The 11742-nt window shown below is 53.1% G+C and overlaps 1 protein-coding gene across 1 annotated transcript in view; it reads left to right on the forward strand.

The window, feature by feature from the left end:
- Positions 1-11742, forward strand: part of SLC6A1 (solute carrier family 6 member 1) — a 40307-nt gene that overhangs the window by 5901 nt on the left and 22664 nt on the right. The window lies entirely within an intron of this gene.

An 11742-nucleotide genomic window follows, 5' to 3' on the forward strand; every position in this document is an offset into this window, starting at 1 on the left:
TGCCAGTTCTAGGGGAGGCAGGGACACCTGAGGCTTTGGCACCTCCCCTGGCTGTGTGGCCAGCCACCGACCACTGGGTACCAGTCGTGGGCTGCCTGAAGCTGATGAGAACGATGCTAGGGGATAGGTGTTGTGTCCCCATCGGCAGAGGAGGACCCTGAGGCCAAGATGGGTGGAGTTTCTCCCCCCGGGTTACACGGCAGAGTTCAGACCTGGGTCTTGCTGGTACCCACCAGCTGTGCTTTCCCACGCCACCCGCTGCTTCTGGAGAGCACCCAGAGGGAGCTCGAGGCGGGGGTGTGGGGCTTTGACTCAGTGAAGCAGAGGATGAGCGACAGGAAGCAAGAGTGACCGCTGCTTCCCAGGCAGTGCGTGCTCTCCATCCTGTGTCCAGCCCTCGTGGCCACCTGAGCCTCTTAGCGCTCACGTTGGATGTTTCCGGAGCTTGAGCTCAAAGACCCACCTATGTTTTTTGTTTTTTGTTTTTAAAAAAAAGGCTTGGGGATGGGGAAGTAGTCTTACTGAAGAGTCTTCTGTAAAGATGGAGTTTAAATGCACTCATGTATTACATATATGTACCTCCTTAACAGGTTGGTTCAGCACGGCGACACCAAATCATCAGACACGTACGAGCCCCAGTTTTGAGCTCTGACTGTGACACAGGCACTGAACCCAGCATTTTACAAGCAGCATCCTAGGATCCTCAGTAGGAAACTGTGCCCAGGGAGCTCTCGTGGTTGCCCAAGGTCACCCCACTGACTGACCCATGCCAGGACTCAGATCCAGGTCTATGGGACCTGATGCCTGGGCTTGCAGACCAGAGAGAGGAGGCAGAGCTGCCTCCCACGGGTACCGGCTGCCCTTGAGCAGAGTCCTTCCCTAACCTGGGCATCGCTTGCTCAGACCATGAAGCTAAAGGATTTGGACTGGTTGGGTGGATCGGCTGCTTCCTGCACCCGGTGCCAGCTTTCCAAGCAGGGCAAGGGAGCCTGCACGCCCTACTTCCTCCTCTGTTTCCCCTGTAATAGCCTCCCTGAGACTAACGACTGAGAAACTTAAGACCCCTTTCCCCAAACAGCAGTAAATGCCTCTAATGACAGAGCAGATGCAGCACTGTTAATTACGCCGCGGGTATTAAATGAGAATGCCAGCCCCGGAGGAGTTAAATAGCACCGCTGGGCTGGCAGTGGCTGTGCCATCAGCCTCCACCAAGGCAGGACCACCCCCTCCCCAACCCCGGAGCCAGTCTGAAGTCACAAAGCCTAGTTCACATGGGCCCCCTCCCCAGCATGGGGTCCCAGCAGCTCCTTGGAGCTGGGACATCAGTGGCTGCTCCGGGAAATTTTCTTAGCAGCCTCTGGGGGCGGCGTTGGTGGGGGGTGTCAGAGGCAGTTGTAGGCAAACAGCTGAATCAGATAAAACTTTGAGCACTGACTTTGTGCTAGTCCCTACTATGGGTCACAGAGATAAACTAGGTACTGTTTCTTCCTCTGAAGAGCTGCTCACAGTCCAAGCTATAAATTCACTGAGTGGGAATGCTGTGTCTTCTGGCATCTTTGGTGCATAGTTGGGGACACATAGCAGGTTCTTACCTCTTGCTTTTGATTGCCTACATAGCTCCTTAAGTGAGAGCCAGAGGCCACACAGGTGGGGCCAGAGCAAGACCAGCCATAGGCTGAATGGAGCAGAGGGACACGCAGGGGGCCTGGCTTTCACCAGCTTGGCCTTTCCAGATAGCTGGACTTTCCACTTGCTGGTGACCATGGATAATCCCTTTGCCCACCCTGAGCCTCAGTTTACACATCTGCAGATTGGGCGCAGTGAGGGCCATCATGGCCATAGGCAAAACTGTGTCCCTGAACCAACCCTAGCCCTGAGGCTATCAGGTCACACAGACTGCATAAATGTCTGAAAAATGACATTTTGTATGCAATTCAGCAGGAGAAGACACAGAGTTGCCAAAGGCAGGTCTATTTATTCTTGTGGATTTAAAATGTCACTCAAAACTTCAACCCTCTCCAGTAGCTCTGGGTCCCAACCTCCTGCTTCCTGCACCTCAAAAGCTGTTTCTTAGGTTTTTCTAGGCCAGGGAAAGTCACAAAACCCACCTGTTTCAGACACCCCTGTTACAGATGGGTAAACTGAGGCCTGGAGAGCAGGGGTCCTAGCACCTGCGGGCCTAGGACCCAGAGCTTCTAACCCCTAATCGAGTGCTCTTTCCTCTGCCCCATGCCAGCCCAGCTCCACCGTTGAGAAATTATTAAATAGAGTTGGTGGAAGGACTCTGGTTGCCGTGACAACGGAGCCTGTGTCCTCAGAAGATAATGGCGTTGCACAAGGCAGAGTGATGTGTGTTGAATGCTGATTCGGGAGCTGCTGGAGCGAGCGAGCGAGAGTGGAGGGGACTGTGTCTAGAGTTTGAGCTTCCCCAAGAAAGAGGCTGCGAGTGGGGGCAGCTGCAGGGAAACTTGCTTTGTCTGGAAGCGTCCTTGCTATAGCCTCGCAGAAAGGGATCATTTCCTTCACTCTGTGGAGGCACAGAGTGAGGTTCAGAGAGGTGAAGTGACTTCACCCAGGTTGCACACCTGGGCGAGAGGTGGAGCTGGGATTCCAGCCTCCAACTGCTGCAGGGAGCCTAGGCCATGGGACACTGTGAAGGGGAGGGCAGCTGGTGAGGTGGGGACACAGGGTACCGAGTGCCTAGACCTCTCTGAAGACTGTTGAGGAAAGCCTCAAAGATGGAGATTCTGATGGGCCAGGAGCAATAATTCCAGCCCAAGAGGAATAGGAAACTAAGTCCAAGGTCAAAATCCGCCCTCCCACTTCCTAGCTGTGCAAACCTAGGCAAGTCACTTTACCTCTCTGAACCTCAGTGTCTTCATCTGCAAAATGGGGATAACAGACCTAACTCATAGGATTGTTATGAGACCAAATAAGGTACCGTAGGTCGAGCATCAAGCCCCACTGCTGGGCATCAACAATTATTAACCATGGAGAAGGGTCTCCTCCCAACCATGTATCAGCTTGTAATGTGTGGTGTTGGACAGCGGAATTGGCTAAAACGAGTATAAGAACGATAAATAACAGGGGTCTTCATCCAGGCTAGTGAATATCAGCAGAACAAATGAACAGCCCCCGTTACCAAAAACATGCATAAATATTTTGTCTTTGGGAAGCATGACGGATGGACCTCACTGTAAATACACTGTCCCTAAAAGCCTGTGCACAGACCACACCGGGGAAACTGTGTTTGCCCTGTGCCCCCTCTCCAAATGACCCCACACCGCGAGCCCTTTTGGAAAATGAATACTCTTACCCACGCTCTTCATTTCTCTATCCTGCACAGCTGGTGCAATATATCCCCTCCCCTACATGGGAGTTGGGGAACATGGGGTTAACATGCCGAGAAACCCCCAAGTACATCATTTGCATGCTGGCAAAGATGTGATGCAAGCTGGCAGAGGACCCACTCCATTTTGGAAGCAGAAAGAGGGTGCTGGACTCAGGCATTTGGTTGTTTCAAAAGCAAGGGTGAGAGCTGGGATCCGGATTATTTAGAGGAAAACGACCATTTTGTTACCATAAACCTGGCTGAGCAAATCCACCCCCAGAGTAGCAACCTGTTCCTGGATTCCCGGAGCGGGCAGGTCGTTTGTTCTCTGCTGATCCTGGGGCCGGAGGGCAGGGTGGGAGGCAGTGAGCACAAGAGCCCTGATTCCAACTCCTCCAGCCTGTGCCGGGGGCGAGGGTCCGGGAGATTGATTCAGTGGCCACAAGAAGACAGTTGACATTTAGCCAGGATTTGAACAGATGTGCTAATTGCAGGGAGAGGTACCCATGTCCACTTCAGGAACTGTGTTTAATGGACAGTTTGCTCTGAGAATTTGATGTGATGGGCATCTGCGTGTGATGGGCTCCACCGCTCCCTTTTACCCACTGCCTCTGGGTGACGATAACTGGCATTCTGCCCAGGACTTCAGTCCCATGGCTATCTTCTAAAACAGCAACAACAGCCAATAATAATACTAGCCCTAATCCAGTGGTGTAATATCACCGGGCATCAAGGACTTACTGTGTACCAGGCTCTGGATTCGCTACTTTACATATTTTCCCATGTAATCCTCATGGTGGCCATGAAAGTAGACGTTGCCCCTCTGTCTTAGAGAGATTCTGCAGTCACACAGCATCCGAGCTGAGGCTCAAAACCAGGTTTTCTTGCTCTCAGGGCCAGTGGCCTGTTCAGTCCTGGCTCTTGACAAATAAGCCTCTGAATACCCTTGACCTCCCCAGCGGAAGTTATTCATGAGTTTCTTCATTGTTCGTGGGACTTAAGAGCATTAACTCAATAAAGATCCCATTTTCCCAAATGGGTAGTTATTCCTGCTACATGGCATTTTTCACTTGACACAGGAGGGGGGATTCATATGATAAAGATTCCCTTAGAAAGCTTCCTCGATGAATCAAGAACAGATGTGTTGGCTAAAGCGAGCCTTCGTTTGAGTCTTTTAGAAGTAAAATTAGCTTTCTCTTGTAGGAAATATTTGAGACCCAGGAATCTGACCCTGCATCAACTCTAAAAATACACATCCTCCTCGTTCTTGCAGAATATTCTAAAGCGATGTCTCTCGACATGTTTTTAAATCTATGGAGCTGTATTAAAAGAATAAGGGGGAGAAAAAGAACAATAGGACCTGTTGTTTCCCAAACATAAGCTCATAATGCTGAACGTGCTTTTTTTAACCACCCTCACCCCGCAAAAGTTTTGGCGTATTTCCTCGGGAAGGGGCAACAGTAGCCTCCTCTTCTTTACCACTTCGGGAAAGAGCTCTCTGGGGTGACGAGACTGCCATGTACTTTAGGACTGCAGACTCAAAGGCCATGGAGGGCCGGGCGGGTCAGAGAAATGAGTCAAGAGGCCAGCAACAAGGTGACAGTCGCGGTGGGACTTGTAGTAAACTGAAAAACATGGAGCTGCCCCCCCACCAAAGCACGCCACCAAACACAAGTGTGGGACCCGTTCAGCCCGCGGGCCACCAGTTTGAGATTCCTGGTGGTTCTTATCGTGACTTTGTGTGATCTTAGTCCAGACGATCTGTCTTTGGAGCTTCGGTGTGTTTGTCCCCAGAGCGGGGCTGATGGGGCCTGCAGAGCTGTGGAGAGGAGGAAATGGAGCCCCAGGTGCGGACCCCTGACAGGGAACCGCGGAGCTGCCCAGGGCCGTCACTGAAGTACGTGCTGTGACACGGAGTCAGCTCTCGGTTCAGGCTGCGCGTCTGTGTGGGGCTTGATACACGTCCCCATTTAGTTCAGCCAGTCCCTGTGGTGGTGGTTTTATTGTTTTTTCCCCAAACCTGAATTCTTAAAGGGCCTTAATCCCAGTGCCCTTTAGAGCCCTTCAAGCGCGTCTTGACAGGAGAGGATGGTTATCTACCCCCTGCTTCTCTTACAATTGTGTCTTAAAAGGCAAAGGTCAGCATAAAAGCAGGACAGGTGGGCATCATGGCACTCTTACTTCCTGACCTGAGTGGATCCTTTCCTGGCCGGTGGAGCCTTTTCAGAGACATCCCCTGGAGCGGAATCTCCTGAATTCCCCACGCCAGGCAGAGGAGGGTGGGAAGAGAGACACCAGCTGGAACAGGACCACGAGGGCGTGGAGGCCGGGAACCTTGGCCAGTCCCACCACAGGTCCCTCCGTGCTGGTACTGGGTAGTTCTCAGTTGTGCCTGTAGTCCCCACCCCGCCCCCAGGGCTGAGACTGATGGGCTGGCCCCCAGCACATCCAGTTACCGCAATAGGAGGAAGTTGGCAGGGGAGGCCCTTTGGCCTGGACTCCCATCACAGCCCCTCAACCGCTCTGACCTTGGGCTCCGCCAACCCCTGAGACACAGGCTGCCTTCCCCTTTGGGGTCTCGGGCAGGTTCAGTGAGATCAGTGAGCAGAGCCTTGTGCAACACAGAAGAAGTCAGCAGCGCACCTGTGTCCCCTTCCTTCCCTCCCTCTGTCCTTCCTTTTCTCTGTCTTCCTCCTGGCCCCTTCTCCGGTCACTCCGTGCTCCCCTCCCGTCTCCCTCTCTCCATCTGTCTTTGGTGTCTGGACTTTCCTTACAGGAAGCAATGAAGAGCCCACAAGGCTTGCAGACTGTGTCTCTTCACAATCCGGTGACCTTGTGGTGGCCCCTGACCTGGCTGTGCTGGGAGCATGGACACCAAAGAAATCAGCAGACGCCCCAAATCGGGCTCGTTGCTGGCTTCCCAGAGCAGCCATCGTTAATGCTTACCAGCCCACCGCTGCTTTGGAGACAGGGCCACCTTCTCCAAAGCAGACATTTCCTGAGTACTTGTAATAACAGTGTCCCCTGCCACCCAAGGTAGAGCTCAAGAGAGCACGTGTGTATTTGGCACTGCTTGAGCCACTGTGGGAGAAGCAGAGCAAGCTGAAGACCCAGGTCCCATTAGGACAGAGGTGACAGTGGAGCTGGGGAGATAGGACTGAAGAATCAGTTACTAGTTGGATAAGAAACAAAGCTGTGCGGAGTGCCTGGGCCTTCCCCCATCGCCACCACCACAATCCGGGTTCAGACACCCTCCTCGAGCCCCCTTCTCCCTCTCCTACACCGCTGCCAGGCTCTTGCCATATCACCCCGGGATCAAATCTCCCCACCTTAAGAGGTTCCAAGGTCCCCAAGGCCTGCCCAGTGCCCACTGTGGGGAGGAGCTGTTAGAAGCAAGGGCTTTGGGGTCCAGCAGCCACCTCCTGCATCTGGGCAAGTTGCCCTCCTTCTCTGAGCCTCGGCCTCCACATCTTTGAGAGTTGAACATGATCGATCATCCATGAAACGCCCTGAGTAGCGTGAGCACTGACTAAACGCTCAGTATGATCATCATTCTCATTACAGGGTGCGGTAATCACTTCACCTCTGGATGGGTCTAGGAAGCCTCCAGTGGTTTTGAAGCTGATATTTTTCTCACTCTGGTTGTTGGGTGGGGTGTCCTCTAACCTCCTGCATTCAGAGCCCTTTACTGCTACTGCTGGCTCCCCACCCATGCTCCCTAAATCACCCCCGACTGTCGCCATCCAAGCCAGGCCCCTTACTGTCTCTAAATACATTATGCATGTCCTCTCTGCCTGGAGTGGGCCAGAAGCAGTTAGGCTTGTGGTTAAGAGCAAGGGTTCCAGTTCTGCTTCTCCAGGTGTGATTATTAAAAGAATGTCCCCACTTCTGTCCCCTTTCCACCACTCCAAATGCCATCCTCTCCCAGTTTCTTGTGGAAACCTGGGCCCCCTCAGCAGGGTACCATCCTTCCTTCTCTGGGCTATGGATGTTGATTATCCACAGCCCATCAGCCAGCTGTCCCCAGCGCTCAGTGGCGGCGGGACTCAGACTCCGACTGGCATATTTATCCCCCTGCACCCAGCATGGGACCTGGCTCCCTGGAGGTGCTTGGTCAATGCAGGTTGGATTGGATTGAAAATTGCCTTGATGAAGCGAGGGGCTCAGTCGGGCACTGCAGATACTTAGGGGCCAGAACAGATGTGAGCAAACTGCTGATTGTTGAGTGAGACAAGCAGGCTGAGATGAGAATGAGGATGGAAGTTGGGAGGGTGCTCTACGCGAAAGGAAACCGAGACACAGAGAGGGAAAGGGACTAGCTCAAGATCACACAGCTGGTAAAGTGCGGAGTGAGGATTCAGACTGGGGTCCTCAGACTTCAGAGTCTCAAGCTAACTGCACTTTCTCCTCTCCTTCCTCCTCTCCCCGAGAAAGGCCCTCTTCCTGCTGCAAGCACAGGTTGTGTCTGCGGGTGGAGAAGAGCGGGGGACTCCCAGAGGGGATCACTACCCCTGGAGCTGGCTGCCTCCTGGGGGCCTCTGATTAGAGCCCCAGCCCCAGGGGCCTGGTGAGAGCTCTCAGCCTAGATCCCTGTGACCTCTCATTGGCTCCCCGGACACCTGCAGGGTTTGTGCAATATGACCCTGGGGACAAGTTAGCCTTTCACAGGGCCAGACCATAGAGGGCACAGTGCCAGCAGCCTTTCTTGGGTTTCTTAAAAAGAGCAGCAGGCCTAGTCCTCAGGGAGGGAGTTGGCATTCTTCCACACCCCAAAGGCGGGGCTTGGGGGTTCCACAGGCACCCTACCAGAGACAGGAGAATAGAGCAGTTGAGAGTGTGGACAGAAGAGCCCAGCTGCCTGCATTCAAGTCCTGGGCCCCTCTAGTTCCCGGCTGGGAAACCTTTGGCAGGTCACTTGACCTCTCTGTGCCTGGGTTTACCCATCAGTAAAATGTAGGGGAGGCAGGGAGAATAGGAAGTTCATATACATAAAGCACATGGAGCGGGCCCTGCCTGGCCTCTGGGTAGGTGCCCAGCTGGCTTCCTTCCCGCACTCTGAGGTCTTTTTCTTTCCTTCTTTGTTAATGAAAAGTTGGGGACTTTTTTTTTCTTGTGCGCAACCGCAGAAAAGAAAGAGTGGCATGACTCACTTCACCTCTGGATGGGTCTAGGAAGCCTCCAGTGGTTTTGAAGCTGATATTTTTCTCACTCTGGTTGTTGGGTGGGGTGTCCTCTAACCTCCTACATTCTGGTTTCGTAGAAACCAGACTTCTAGGCTCTCTGAGGCTGCAGGAAGAGGGGAAGGGCTTACACCTCAGTTTCCTTGTCCATCGTGGGCAGTGAGGCCAGGCGAACCCACCTCCACGCAGTCACCTCTCTTCCTCTCTGGAACCCAGCAGGCAGGCTCCAAAGGTCGCAGGCCACATCCAAAGGCCTTCAGAGAATGTCACACAGGCCAGATGTCTGGGAGGCATCTGCTAGGTGAGCAGAGGGCCTGGGTTAAATTCTGTGTGACCCTGGGCAAGTCATCTGATGTCTGTGAGCATCAATACCATCATCTGCAAAATGGGACTGATGATCATTTTAGCTTCAGTGTATTTAGCACTTGCTGGGACATGCCCAGGGCTCGAAAATTTAAATCTAGTCCTTATAGTGTGTAAAGTGATTACCGTTGGCCCCATTTCCTGATGAGGAGACAAACACTTGGAGGAAATACGTACCTTACTTGAAAGTCACACCGGGGCTGTTGTGAAGAATAGGCATTCAAAACTTGCTGCTGAGAAATGCACCCGGGTCTGCAGATCACCTCTCAAGGATGCTGACGCAGTTGAGGGGTTTGCACCAAGATGTGGAGCTGCTTGCCTTCATCTCTAGAGTAAGAGTGCAGTGGGCTGATAGTTGGGGGGTGGGGAACTGTAGGGGTCATGACACTCATGCGCTGTGTGACCTTGGACCCGCCACCAGCCCTCTCTTGGCCTTTTTCTTCATCTGTAGACTGCTGGTGTAGACCAGGTGTACCCATGTGGCATGGATCAGATCTGGGCCAGGAAAGGAGGCTGCATAGGTCCTGGTCCCAAGCCCCACTGGCTGAAGGTTCAAGGGGAGGGCCTGCCATCCAGACCTGCAGCCCCTGTTTGGCCTGCATTGGTGCCTTGACAGAGAATGACTGCTCGCCCCAGACTGGGGAGGCCCTCTCCAGCTGCCCCTTCGGAGCACTTCTCCAGGGAGCCCTCCCTGACCTCAGGGCGACGCAGGCAAGGGCTGCCCCAGCACCTGCCTCCCCCCCTCTGCCGCACATCCCAGCCTCCCATCGCCTTCTGCTCCACAGCATCAGCTACTAGTTGGCCCTCACATTTGTACAGCGTTTTCAATCACAAAGCTCTTCCGGGGCCATTCATCTCTTTGAACGGCCTCTGAGCTGCTGTTTACTGAGCACCTCCTGTGTGCCAGGCCCTCTGCTCGCCTCGGCCTCCTTCCATGCGTTTTCTCCCTTCAGAGTCTCACAACAGTCCCATGACGTGTAGGGGTCGGTGTTTACGGATAACAAAACTGAGGCTCAAGCGAGCTAAGCAGCGAGCCCCTGGTCACTCAGGGATTTGGCCCAAGCTCTGTGAAATCATCAGGGTCACTCGTAACCTTAGCCTCTGCAGCTGCCGTGGGACCCTGTTCCAGTGCAACCTCTGGTTGCGTGGGTCTGGAGCGGGGCCCAGGACTTTGCATTTCTAACAGGCTGCCAGGTGATGTGGATGCTGCCCTCGGAGAACCGCACTCTGCGTAGCAAGGCCCTAATTCACTGAGCAATGTGAGACTCCTTCACAATAGCCCCAGGCTGGCAAGCCTCAATTTCCTCTCCTGTCAGATGAGTGAAATAGCCCTTGGCTTCCAGGGATGGGATGAGGACTGGGTGATATAGCACTTGTGAAATGCTGGGCACACAATAGGTGCTCAATAAATGCTGGCTTTTCTTCCTCGAGAGGAGCTGGCGTGGTTCTGGGTGCCCTACAGATGCTCAATAAAGCCACGTCCAATTGACTGAGCCGAGCATTTCTTCCCAAAGCAGAGAATAAATGGCATTATGTTTCCCCTTGGCATGCTGCCAAACCCAATATTAATTTTTTTCTTGAACCAGAGTTTCAAAAAGAAATTTAAAAGCGGGTAGAGTGATTGCAGTCTGAACCAAGCCTCTGTAATTTCTGTAATTACAGAACGGGAGTGAAACAAAGCAGGAGTGCGCACAGCATCATGGGAGCAGCAGGGCCCCCCTCCCAGGCCCGCTGCTCCCCCCCCCCAAGTTCTTCATGGCGTCCCACTCACTCCCACTGGGTTCTGGGCCCAGCCCTGGCCCTAGACAATGGCAGCTTGAGATTCTGGACTGGCCTTTCTGCCTCTGCCTAGGTCCCCACCCCACGCAGCCGCTGTCCCTCTGATGCAGTGGGACAGAGGGGGATTGTCCTAGGCAGCTGCCGCAAGCTCCCCTCCCCCAAGCCTGCCATCTGGCCCTGGGCTGGGCTGCTGTCAGCCAGTCCACCAGCAAGGCCTATGGGCCCTGCCTCCAAAATAGATGTCCATGCCTCACTATTTCTGCCTAAACTGCCAACGTTCAAGTCACCATCATCTCTTGCCTGGACTTTTACCTCTTAAGGAGCCTCCTGCTTCCACTCTTGCTCCTCTACAGCCTCTTCTGGGCAGTCAGAGTGAGACTCATAAAAGTAAGTCAGACCATCCCACAGCTTAAATCCTCCACCTTCTCCCATCCCCTGTAGATCAAAATCTCAGCTCCTTGCCATGGTCTCTGAGACCTTGCGTGATCTGGCCCCTGTCTGCCTCTGACTCGATCTTATCCCTCCCACCCTGAACTCCAGCCACCCTGGCTTCCACACTGTCTCTCAATAGTGCCGAACTTACTCCTGCCTCGGGGCCTTTGCACTTGCTGCTCCCTATTTGAAATGTTGTATCCCAGAGAGACACATTTCTGGCTTCCTAATTCAAACTGAAACATTTTTTTGTTCAGGCCAAATAAAACAAGCCCAAGGGCCAGTTTTGACCCATTTTGCCACTTTTGATTTCGAGACTCCAAACTCCACGTGTTTTCTTTTCCTTACAAAACAGTTCCTCATTCAGAGTTTGGCAGATGTAGTCCTTCTGCTTCATTTTGCCCTGTTTTTATCGATGGCTTTGGGACTTGGTCACAGAGTGCACTTCAAGGAAGGATGGGGCATCATGGGAACATTTTTACCACCTTCCTGTCTTGGGTCTCTTTCTTTTTTTCTCTTCTTCTTGGAGTCTTTTCCTTTAACTCCATCTTTCCCAGAGCCTCCCTGAGTGAATCTTCTTCTATAGTATGAATCTAATCACATTATCACCCTTGTCCCATCCCTGTAATTTGTCCCTAAGTTCCTTAGCCTGGTTTT

Source organism: Camelus ferus, chromosome 17 (assembly GCF_009834535.1).
Source record: "Camelus ferus isolate YT-003-E chromosome 17, BCGSAC_Cfer_1.0, whole genome shotgun sequence".
Taxonomy (NCBI): Eukaryota; Metazoa; Chordata; class Mammalia; order Artiodactyla; family Camelidae; genus Camelus; species Camelus ferus.